Genomic DNA, 13,219 nt, shown 5'->3' with positions numbered 1-13,219 from the left:
AAGAACATTAGAGATACCAAGGGAACATTTCATGCAAAGATGGGCTCGATAAAGGACAGAAATGGTATGGACCTAACAGAAGCAGAAGATATTAAGAACAGGTGGCAAGAATACACGGAAGAACTGTACAAAAAAGATCTTCACGACCCAGATAATCATGATGATGTGATCACTAATCTAGAGCCAGACATCTTGGAATGTGAAGTCAAGTGGACCTTAGAAAGCATCACTACGAACAAAGCTAGTGGAGGTGATGGAATTCCAGTTGAGCTGTTTCAAATCCTGAAAGAGTATGCTGTGAAAGTGCTGCACTCAAAATGCCAGCAAATTTGGAAAACTCAGCAGGGGCCACAGGACTGGAAAAGGTCAGTCTTCATTCCAATCCCAAAGAAAGGCAATGCCAAAGAATGCTCAAACTACCGCACAATTGCACTCATCTCACATGCTAATAAAGGACTGCTCAAAATTCTCCAAGCCAGGCTTCAGCAATATGTGAACTGTGAACTTCCTGATGTTCAAGCTGGTTTTAGAAAAGGCAGAGGAACCAGAGATCAAATTGACAACATCTGCTGGATCATCGAAAAAGCAAGAGAGTCCAGAAAAACATCTATTTCTGCTTTATTGACTATGCCAAAGCCTTTGACTGTGTGGATCACGATAAACTGTGGAAAATTCTGAAAGAGATGGGAATACCAGACCACCTGACCTGCCTCTTGAGAAATCTGTATGCAGGTCAGGACAAAACAGTTAGGACTGGACATGGAACAACAGACTGGTTCCAAATAGGAAAAGGAGTGCGTCAAGGCTGTATATTGTCACCCTGCTTATTTAACTTCTATGCAGAGTACATCATGAGAAACGCTGGACTGGAAGAAACACAAGCTGGAATCAAGATCGCCGGGAGAAATATCAATCACCTCAGATATGCAGATGACACCACCCTTATGGCAGAAAGTGAAGAGGAACTAAAAAGCTTCCTGATAAAAGTGAAAGTGGAGAGTGAAAAAGTTGGCTTAAAGCTCAACATTCAGAAAACAAAGATCATGGCATCCGGTCCCATCACTTCATGGGAAATGGATGGGGAAACAGTGGAAACAGTGTCAGACTTTATTTTGGGGGGCTCCAAAATCACTGCAGATGGTGACTGCAGCCATGAAATTAAAAGACGCTTACTCCTTGGAAGAAAAGTTATGACCAACCTAGATAGTATATTCAAAAGCAGAGACATTACTTTGCCGACTAAGGTCCATCTAGTCAAGGCTATGGTTTTTCCTGTGGTCATGTATGGATGTGAGAGTTAGACCATAAATAATGCTAAGAGCCAAAGAATTAATGCTTTTGAACTGTGGTGTTGGAGAAGACTCTTGAGAGTCCCTTGGACTGCAAGGAGATCCAACCAGTCCATTCTGAAGGAGATCAGCCCTGGGTTTTCTTTGGAAGGAATGATGCTGAAGCTGAAACTCCAATACTTTGGCCACCTCATGCGAAGAGTTGCCTCATTGGAAAAGACTCTGATGCTGGGAGGGATTGAGGGCAGGAGGAGAAGGGGACGACAGAGGATGAGATGGCTGGATGGCATCACTGACTCGATGGACGGGCGTTGGTGATGGACAGGGAGGCCTGGCATGCTGCGATTCATGGGGTCACAAAGAGTCGGACACGACTGAGTGACTGAACTGAACTGAACTGAAAGCTCATAAGTTTACTAACGGGCAAAATCTTACCGTACTGATTTTTCATGATGTAAGAGGGATCTTAAACTCTAAAGTTCAGAGCAACAATGCTCCATCTTTAAATCTACTGTAACTCAAGGGGTGTCAAAAGTCTAGGAATAGAATATCATTTACACTGTTCCTAGAGATCCTAATCTTCAGGAAAGATTGAAAAGGCTAGTGAAGTTATTAAAAGATACCCATGTAAACTAACTCAGGAAACCCAAGACAGTTGGTTTAAAGTTTTACCCATAGCTTTAATGAAAGCTTGAACTGTAAAGGGACTGTCTCTATGGCAGACTGTTTTTGTGCACAGATAATACTTTGGCCACCTGATGTGAAGAACTGACTCATTGGAAAAGACCCTGATGCTGGGAAAGATTGAAGGTGGGAGGAGAAGGGGATGACAGGATGAGATGGTTGGATGGCATCACTCACTCAATGGACGTGAGTTTGAGTAAGCTCTAGGAGTTGGTGATGGACAGGGAGGCCTGGCATACTGCAGTCCATGGGGTCGCAAAGAGTCAGACATGACTGAGTGACTGAACTGACTGACTGACTGATTGTCATAGATCCTGAAGCCTTAAAATTAACTATGTGACTCAGCTTTCAGCTTTTCAACCTCCTCATCAATTCAAGGCTTTGCATGGTGTGTTTCTCTGCTTCAAGGAAAGGACTTTCTTCAGCTCTGCGAATACCTTCACCGACAACAATCATGTGTGATGCCTCTTCTTGATCTGATGACATCTAACAATCCTAAGATGGATTGGTATAACAGACTGTACCTTAACTATGGACATAACGTGACTTAATTTTGATTATGTTTTAACTTGGTTTAATGACTATTTTGCCTTACATCTGTAACTGTGCAACTGGGTTTGTTTCTAACCATCTGAAAGCTTTTAAGTTACAAATGGTTGTCCAGGCTCCTATGAGTGCCACAGTCTCTTCCAACTATTACTTGGGGCCCCTGGATCAGAGACCTTCAATATGAGAGTTAGGAAAATATGTTGCCTCTACAAGTTATGGACAGTGCCCCATCACAGCAGGAAGTAGTTACAGAATGAGAGAGATGCCCTCTTTCCCTTGGCAGCCATATTGTCCTGAAAGAAAAGGGGGGAATGAGAGTCAATTCCTAGGCAGGTTGATGAGAAGTCCAGGGTCCCCAAGGAGGAGAAAGGGGTTTGGAGTTCTCAAGGGGGAAATGACAAATGATTTTTTTTTCTTCTCTATATTCCTTAGTCTTAGTCACATAAAACGTTTTTTTCTTTAAGCCTGGAACTGATGGTTACACAACCAACAACTCAGTTCAAACTCTGTACTAAGGATTATATAACAACAATGTATCCTGCTTGAGGGCAGTTTCTCCTTCCTGAAAACTTTCTGACTAATCCTCTTATCTTAAAATGTATATTATAGGAGTGAGTCTAGTAAAATCTCACATGCTAGTAAAGTAATGCTCAAAATTCTCCAAGCCAGGCCTCAGCAATACATGAACCATGAACTTCCACATGTTCAAGCTGGTTTTAGAAAAGGCAGAGGAACCAGAGATCAAATTGACAGCATCTGCTGGATCATGGAAAAAGCAAGAAGAGTTCCAAAAAACATCTATTTCTGCTTTATTGACTATGCCAAAGCTTTTGACTGTGTGGATCACAATAAACTGTGGAAAATTCTGAGAGAGATGGGAATACCAGACCACCTGACCTGCCTCTTGAGAAATCTGTATGCAGGTCAGGAAGCAACAGTTAGAATTGGACATGGTACAACAGACTGGTTCCAAATAGGAAAGGGGTACGTCAAGGTTGTATATTGTCACCTTGCTTATTTAACTTCTATGCAGAGTACATCATGAGAAACGCTGGACTGGAAGAAACACAAGCTGGAATCAAGATCGCCGGGAGAAATATCAATCACCTCAGATATGCAGATGACACCACCCTTATGGCAGAAAGTGAAGAGGAACTAAAAAGCCTCTTGATGAAAGTGAAAAGAGGATAGTGAAAAGTTGGCTTAAAGCTCAACATTCAGAAAACGAAGATCATGGTATCCGGTCCCATCACTTCATGGGAAATGGATGGGGAAACAGTGGAAACAGTGTCAGACTTTATTTTGGGGGGCTCCAAAATCACTGCAGATGGTGACTGCAGCCATGAAATTAAAAGACGCTTACTCCTTGGAAGAAAAGTTATGACCAACCTAGATAGTATATTCAAAAGCAGAGACATTACTTTGCCGACTAAGGTCCATCTAGTCAAGGCTATGGTTTTTCCTGTGGTCATGTATGGATGTGAGAGTTAGACCATAAATAATGCTAAGAGCCAAAGAATTAATGCTTTTGAACTGTGGTGTTGGAGAAGACTCTTGAGAGTCCCTTGGACTGCAAGGAGATCCAACCAGTCCATTCTGTAGATCAGCCCTGGGTTTTCTTTGGAAGGAATGATGCTAAAGCTGAAACTCCAGTACTTTGGCCACCTCATGGGAAGAGTTGACTCATTGGAAAAGACTCTGATGCTGGGAGGGATTGGGGGCAGGAGGAGAAGGGGATGACCGAGGATGAGATGGCTGGATGGCATCACTGACTCAATAGACGTGAGTCTGAGTGAACTCCGGGAGTTGGTGATGGACAGGGAGGCCTGGCGTGCTGCGATTCATGGGGTCGCAGAGTCGGACACGACTGAGTGGCTGAACTGAACTGAGTAAAATCTATTGTTAGTTTTAATCCTGTCATCTTAAAATGTAAATTGTGGGAGTGGGTCTAGTAAGATTTTTACAACCTTGAGACATTCTTTTGATTTATTGTAATAACCAATTTTAAAAGTATATAATTCCCTTCCTGAGACTAGTAAGCAGGGCACTCTCCATCCCCCTTCTGATGTCTATGTCAGGAGCTTTCTCTGTCCCTTTTTCACTTTAATAAAACTCTGCTACACAAAAGCTCTCGCGTGATCAAGCCTGGTCCCTGGTCTGGAAGCTAAATCTTCTTCTTTGGAGATTACGAATCCGACATCGTTTACCATAAGCTATCACTGGTACATGCAAACTATAGATTCTTACATATGTAGGCAGCCCAACTGTCAGTCTGCGGGCCAAAAAATATGGCCAGACAGAAAAGGTGGGTTGCACCTCATCTGTGGCTAGGGTCCTATCAACCACTGCTAGCTTTCAGGAACTGTCTTAACTTTCTTGGCTATCTTTGGAGTGGTTCTGGATCTTGAGAGGGTAGTATCTTTTGCACACTCTTTGACAAGGCCTTTTATGACCAAGAGGTTGTTCAATATTGCCAGAAATAGTTGCTGTTTGTCTCTGCTGAAACCTGGCAAGCTATTTGAAAAATAACTTTTTGTTTTAAGTAGCTCAATTGTCAGCAGTTGGCCAAACTGGAAAGTGATACTCAGAGCCTCACAGGAACTTTTTTAAGGCCTTCTCCCCTAAGCTAAAATGAAACTGTGCAACCAGAAGGAAAGAAAAGCATTATATCCAAAGTGAAATAGCTGTAAATCTAGACCAATGGAATTTTCTGATTTCCATCTTGGTTGAGGATCTTCTCTCTAATATAAAGGAGCAAACTAAAGATAAAGTAGTCTGATGGATGAGTTTGCTTCTTGATATGATTCAAGTTGCAAACCAATTTCTTGAGGAATTAAAAAAAAAACTGGTATTATTTTATAAATTTAATCTTCACAAGAACAAAAATGCAGCTGCAAAAGCAATTCAAATCTCACTTATCCTTTTTACCAATCTCAAAATCTTCCCTATTCATCTCAAAAGCTTTATAGATACTGTAAAAGATCTGGACTTAGGAAACAAAAGTTCTGCTTGGTGGAATTTATATTCTTTCTCTGTACCTTTAGAGAGTCATCTCTAGGAACCCAGGTCATTCTTATCAGAATTCAATGGGAAAAGGGTAGTCTTTTCAACAAATGGGTGTGAACAACTAGAAATCCACATCCAAAAAAAAAAAAGAACGGACACAGACCTACATGTTTAATAAAAATTAATGCAAAATAGATCATAGTGCTTTCAGCAAAAATGGTGGAATAAGAAATTCAAAATTATGCAACTCCATAAAAACAACAAAAATATGGGTAAAAACTGTCAGAATCAACTTCATGAAATCTAATTAAATTAAAACCCTGTAACCAAGTCAGAGAGTGCTAATTCAAGGAACATGGCTGATTTTGGGTAAGAACAGTGAAACTTTGGTTCATTCTAAACTGCCGCCAATACAGTCTCCACTCTCCAGCTCAGGAATAAAGTGTCAAAATGACATCCCACATTTCCAGTATTAGAAGAATCACAGCAGACCCCACTCACAAACACTTATAATTTATTTATCTGACCTGTCTGATAGCACAGCTAAAAGCTTTAAGTTTATTTCAGCTAATTCAAAACTGGTCCCATATTAAAGCTGCTTCCTAGGGAGAATCTGTCAAAAATATTTATAGACTGATGCTGCCTGAAGAGATGAGTGGTATATGAGGTGAAGCTACAATTAGGAAATCCCAATAAATTCACACAAAGGGGATTAAAACTAAAAAAAAAAAAAAAAAATTCAGCAAGTGGCATTATATAAGATAACCCACAAAAATCAATTATTTCTATACACAATGAAAATCTAAAAAGGAAATTAATTTTACCCCAATTTCATCAAAGATAATAAATACCAAGAATTAATTTACTCAAGGAGGTACAAAACTTTTAACACTGAAACTACAAAATATCACAGAAAGAATTAAAAAACCTAAATAAGTGAAATGACATCTCATGTTTCTGAATTGGAAGTCCTTAATACTGTTCATATCACAATATGACCCAAGACAATCACAGATTTATAATCCCTATCAAAATTCAAAGCTTTTTTTTTTACAGAAATGAAAAAGGTGATTCTCAAATTTATAAGTAATTTACAAGGGATCCCGAACAGACAAAACAATAAAGAAAAAGAACAAAGTTGCAAGATTCACACAATCTGGTTTTAAACTGATTACAAAGCTACAGTAATCAAAATGCTGTGGTACTAACAGAAGGATAGACATATAGATCAATAAAACAGAACTGAGAGTGAAGAAATAAAGCCATACATCTGTGCTCTATTAATTTTCAGTAGGAGTAAGGGGTAATACCAAATCATTCAACAGGAAAACAGTAGTCTCTAGCAAATGATTCTGGAACAACTGGTTCTTCACACGCAAAAGAATGAAGTTAGATATTTACCTGAGAATACATACAAAAATTAACTCAAAATAGACAAAGCTCTAAGTGTGAAAGCTAAAAAATATGAAACTATCAGAAGGAAACAGGCAAAAATCATCATGTTCTTGAATTAGACAATTTCTTATATATATATGAATTCAAACACACAAAAAACAGAAATTGGAGTTTGTTGAAACTGAAAACATTTCTGCATCAAAGAAATGACATTATCAAGAGTAAAAAGACAACCTACAGTATGAGAGAAAATATTTACATATTATATACCCAATAAAGGTATGCAATCCAGAATATATATAGAACTGTTATACCTCAAGACAAAAACAAAAAATAGTTAAAAATGAGAAAATACTCTATTGAATAGACATTTCACCAAAGAAGATATGCTAGTGGCCAAGAAGTTCATGTAAAGAGGCTCAATACTATGTTATTAAGGAAATGCAAATCAAAACCACAGTAAGATACCAACACCCAAGAGGATGAGTAAATGTTTTATATACACAATATCAAGTGCAGTTAAGTATTAGAAAAATTGGAGCCCTCATACATTCTGGTGGGAATGTAAAATGGTGAAGCCACTGTAGAAAAGTTTGGTTGTTCCTAGCAATTCCACTTCTACTTATAAACAAGTATTCACCCAAAATACGTAATATGTATGTTCATAGCAGCATTATTTATAGTAGGCAAAAAGTAGAAACAATCCAAATGTCTACCAACTGAGGGATGGATAAACAAAATACAGTAACTACACAATGGAATATTATTCAGTCATAAAGAGGAATGAAGTATTCTTATATGTTATTAAAATGATGGCCCTTGAAAGCCTCATGCTAAGTCAAAAAAAACAGAGAAAAAAAGGCCAAAGAGCATATGACTCCATCTACATATAAAAAGTTCAGAATAGGCAACTCCATAGAGACAGGAGTTTTAGTGGCTTGTTAGGGATGAGGATGAGGGAATAAGTGGGATTCTGGAAAAGAAAAAGGATATTAGGGAAAACTTAAGGAAATCTAAATATTAAAGTATGAGCTTTAGTTAACAATAACGTCTCAATATTGGTTCACTAACTGTAACAAATGTTCTGTCAGTCAGTCAGTCAGTCAGTTCAGTCGCTCAGTCGTGGCCAACTCTTTGCGACTCCATGAATTGCAGCACACCAGGCCTCCCTGTCCATCACCAACTCCCAGAGTTCACCCAAACTCATGTGCGAGTCAGTGGTGCCATCAAGCCATCTCATCCTCTGTCGTCCCCTTCTCCTCCTGCCCTCAATCCCTCCCAGCATCAGAGTCTTTTCCAATGAGTCAACTCTTCCCATGAGGTGGCCAAAGTATTGCACTTTCAGCTTTAGCATCATTCCTTCCAAAGAACACCTAGGACTGATCTCCTTTAGAATGGACTGGTTGGATCTCCTTGCAGTCCAAGGGACTCTCAAGAGTATTCTTCAACACCACAATTCCAAAGCATCAATTCTTTGGTGCTCAGCTTTCTTCACAGTCCAACTTTCACACCCACACATGACCACTGGAAAAACCATAGCCTTGACTAGACGGATCTTTGTTGGCAAAGTAATGTCTCCGCTTTTGAATATGCTATCTAGGTTGGTCATAACTTTCCTTCCAAGGAGTAAGCGTCTTTTAATTTCATGGTTGCAGTCACCATCTGCAGTGATTTTGGAGCCAAAAAAAAAAAAATGTCTGACACTGTTTCCACTGTTTCCCCATCTATTTCCCATGAAGTGATGGGACCGGATGCCATGATCTTCGTTTTCTGAATGTTGAGCTTTAAGCCAACTTTTTCACTCTCCACTTTCACTTTCATCAAGTGGCTTTTTAGTTCCTCTTCACTTTCTGCCATAAGAGTGGTGTCATCTGCATACCTGAGGTTATTGATATTTCTCCTGACAATCTTGATTCCAGCTTGTGCTTCTTCCAGCCCAGCACTTCTCATGATGTACTCTGCACAGAAGTTCAATAAGCAGGGTGACAATATACAAGCTTGACGTACTCCTTTTCCTATTTGGAACCAGTCTGCTCTTCCATGTCCAATTCTAACTGTTGCTTCCTGACCTGCATATAGGTTTCTCAAGAGGCAGGTCAGGGGGTCTAGTATTCCCATCTCTTTCAGAATTTAATGGGAAATAGCTATGGAGTATATGGCAACAGAAAACAATTTTAAAGAAAATGGGCCAGGCTGGAGCATCCCTCCGCACCCCTCCCACAGCCACCGGCTCTGCAACTGGGGCCGACCAGCCCGGAGTCCAGCGATTGCAGTGGAGAGCAACCTAGGGAGGCGACGGCGGGCCGGAGATGGGTGAGAGGCCGCGTCCTTGGGTGGTGTTGCCAGATGAGGCTGCCACCGCCGCCTACCGGCTGCATTCTCTCTCCTCAGCCGGTGCCTATGGGATGGGTGGCCAGGCGCCAGCCTCACCCCCAGCCTCATCTCCAGGGCTAGCCCGGCAGCTCGGCCCACTGCGGCGTCCAGGCCATCTGCTGAGACTGCGGCCCTGTTCTGCGCTAGGAGCTCACCCTCTGATGACACCCCCAGCCCGGCCACCGCTGGCCCTCTCCCTGCCCGGAGGCAGAGGCATGCCGGCGCAGCAGCTACTCTGAGTTTTTAGATGAAAAGAACGCGCCCAAGTAGGGGCTGCTGGTGTCTGCATTGAAAAATGTTCAGGGGCAAGTTCATCCTACCGTTGAGTCTAGTGATGATGCTCTTTGGTATGCTGAAGAACTAATTTAACAATTAAATATGCAATGTCAAGCTCAGCCCCTAAGTTCTTCAGATGTAGAGGAACATGTTCAAAAACGTTTCCCTCATCCAGTTGATAAATGGGCAATAGTTGATGCCTAGTCGGCTACTGAAAAGAGGAAGCAAAGAAATTTTTTCTCTCTCCCAGTAGAAAAAAATTCATCTTTTGCTAAAGGAGGTCCTAGATTATAAAACTGACCACCAGGTTTCTGTTTACAGAGTTAGAATAGATTTCTGCAGACATTTTAAAAGTTGGTGCAAAATATACAGCATTATGAAATTACAAAACAAGATATTAAAGTGGCAATATATGCTGATAAAGTATTGATGGATATGGTTCAGCAAGATGTAGAAGATATATTATCTTTAACTTACGAAAGAGCCTTCCACCTCAGGAGAGCAATGTTATTATGATTTTGTAAAAGCATTTATGGCAGGAATTTTGACATACATAAGGGAAATTAAATTATAAACGATTTTAGAGAGCATTTTGTCATTAACACAAAACTGTTTTTCAGCTAATGATGTAGAAAATACATTTGGTCATATAGTGGATATATAAGAACCTCATGGAAAGTTACTGGGCCATATAGAAGATACTGTAGAAATGACAGATGAAGGCAGTCACCATCCATTAGTAGGAAGCTGCTTTGAAGACAGCAGAGGAACTGGCATTTGATCCATTTGAATCATACACTCAAGATATTCTATGACCTGGTTTTCATGATCATTTCCTTAGTCAGTTATCAAAGCCTGGAGTGGCACTCTTGTTGTTTTTCAGTCGCTAAGTCATGTCCAACTCTTTGCAACCTCATGGACTGCAGCATGCCGGACTTCCCTGTCTTTCACCATCTCCTTGAGTTTGCTCAAATTCACGTCCATTGAGTCAGTGATGCCATCCAACCACCTTCCTCTGTCACCCCCTTTTCCTCTTGCCCCCAGTCTTCTCAGTCAATAGGCAAAGGTTTCAAAGAAGCTGTTCAATATGTTTTACCCAAGCTACTTCTAGCCCATTTACCACTGTCTACATTACTTCAAATTTCTGAAGAAGTAATAAGAGTGAAGAACAAGAAGACAAGGAATGTTTGAAACAAGTAATAACAGCTTTGCTTAATGTTCATAGTGGTATAGGAAAAAAGTATGTTCTAAAAGTCTTGCAAAATGTAGACTGGGTGAATCTGCATGTTGGATTTACAGTCAGCAAATGAAGGGGAAACAACTAGCAATCAAGAAAATGAATGAGATTCAGAAAAATATTGATGGTTGGGAGGAAAGGACACTGGACAGTGCTGCAATGAATTTGCAATGGAAGGAACTCTTACACATGTAGGAGAAACATGAAAGAAATGTATTTCTCTTTGATGGCTTAATGATTTGCTGTAAATCAAATCATGGGTAGCTAAAACTTCCCGGTGCTAGCAATGCAGAATATCACCTTAAAGAAAAGTTTTTTATGAGAAAGCTACAAATTAATGACAAAGATAACACGAGTGAGTACAAGCATGCTTTTGAAATAATTTAAAAGATGAAAATACTGTTATGTTTTCTGCCAAGTCAGATGAAGAGAAAAACAGTTGGATGGCAGCATTGATATTTTTATCATATCAGAGAACACTGGAAAGAATGGTTGATGTGACAATACTTTAGGAAGAAAAGGAGGAGCAGATGAGGCTCCCTAGTGCTGATGTTTAGAGATTTGCAGAGCCTGATTCTGAAGAAAATATCATATTTGAAGAAAACAAATAGCCCAAAGCTGGAATTCCAGTCATCAAAGCAGGAATTGTTATTAAACTTACAGAGAGGTTTACATACCAAATATACATAGATCCCAATTTTGTTCAGACATTTCTTACAACATATAGACCCTTTTGTAAACCTTAAGAACTATTGAGTCTTTTAATAGAAAGGTTTGAAATTCCAGAGTCTGAGCCAACAGAAGCTGACTGCATAGCTTTAGAGATTAGCCCTTGAGTGCAGAACTGAAAAAGGTTTAGAAAATATATATATACAGCCTGTGCAGGTGTGAGCATTAAATGTATGCTGGCACTGAGTAGTGCACCACTATGATTTTGAAAGAGATTCAGATCACTTGCAGCTAATGGAGGAATTTATTGGAACAGTAAGAGGTAAAGCAATGAAAAAATGGGTCGAATCCATCACCAAAAGAATCAAAGGGAAAAGAACTGAATTACAAGAGACAATGGACCAGGTCATAATATTACATTTCAGAGTTCACCTCCCACGGATGAATGGCATATAAGCAGACCTGGTGGAAAGAGAGAATTTTGACCACATAGAGACTTTTGACCTGCTATCCTTAAACGAACAGAAATTGCTCGACAGCTCACTCTATTTGAATCAGATTTATATCAAACTGTACAGTCATCAGAGTTAGTTGAAAGTATGTGAGCAAAAGAAAACAAAGAGATTAATTCTCCTACCCTTCTGAAAATGATCCAGCATACCATTAATTTCACTCTGTGGTTTGAGAAATATAAAGACTGAAAACTTAGAAGAAAAAGTAGCTGTTGTGAGCTGAATAATTGAGATTCTGCAAGTCTTTCAAGAGCTGAACGTCAATGCTGTCCTTGAGGTTGGCTGTGCTGTTAAATTACTTGTTTACAGACTAGACCACATGTTTGAGCAAACACAAAGCTGCCAAAAGAAAATTTTACAAACAGTTCATGAACTATGGGAAGATCACTGTAAGAAACATTTGAGGGGAAAAAAAGAGAAATATTTGGCAAAACTCAGGTCTGTTAATTCACCATATGTGCCTTTCTTTGGAATTTATCTAATATCTTGAAAACAGAAGAAGGCAGTCCTGAGGTCCTAAAAAGGCATGGAAAAGAGCTTATAAACTTTAGTAAAGGGAAGAACATTGCAGAAAATTGCAGGTGAAATCCAGAAATACCAAAATCAGTCTTATTGTTTACGACTAAAATCAGGTATCAAAAAGTTCTTTGAAAACTTGAATCCAATGGGAAACAGTATGGAAAAAGAATTTACAGACTATCTTTTCAACAAATGCCTAGAAACAGAACCATGAAACCCTAAGCCTCTCCCAAGATTTCCAAAAGAATATAGCCATTCACTAAAATCTCCCAGTATTTGTCCATTAAAGCCAAGACCAGGTACTATGAGACATCCCACACCTCCACAGCAAGAGCCAAGGAAAAATAGTTAAAGTAGAACCCCTGAAATTGAAACAGAAAATATAGCATCTGCACCAAATTCTCCAAGAACACCATCAACACCTTCTCCTGCTTCTGGTGCTTCCAGTACCACAGATGTTTGCAGCATACCTGACTCTGACCATTTAAGCCCTTTCATTCAAGATCTGCTTCAGTATCATCTATAAGTTTAACCAAGAGTACTGATGAAGTGCCTGTTCCTACCCTCCTGTTCCTTCACTAAGATGACAAGAATCTGCTCCAGCAGAATCTTCACCATCAAAGATGACATCTAAGCATTTAGACAGCCACCCAGCAATTCCTCCGGGGCAACCCATGCCAAAAGCCCATTCACCACAATATTCAGTATCA

At 39.8% G+C, this 13,219-nt stretch overlaps 1 pseudogene; it reads left to right on the top strand.

The window, feature by feature from the left end:
* The first annotated feature begins 9,232 nt into the window (after positions 1 to 9,232).
* LOC128047569 (son of sevenless homolog 1-like) lies at positions 9,233 to 13,035 on the top strand (annotated as a pseudogene).
* The last annotated feature ends 184 nt before the right edge of the window (positions 13,036 to 13,219 follow it).

Source organism: Budorcas taxicolor, chromosome 5 (genome assembly GCF_023091745.1).
Source record: "Budorcas taxicolor isolate Tak-1 chromosome 5, Takin1.1, whole genome shotgun sequence".
Lineage (NCBI taxonomy): Eukaryota > Metazoa > Chordata > Mammalia > Artiodactyla > Bovidae > Budorcas > Budorcas taxicolor.
This window is presented reverse-complemented; position numbering and strand designations above follow the sequence as displayed.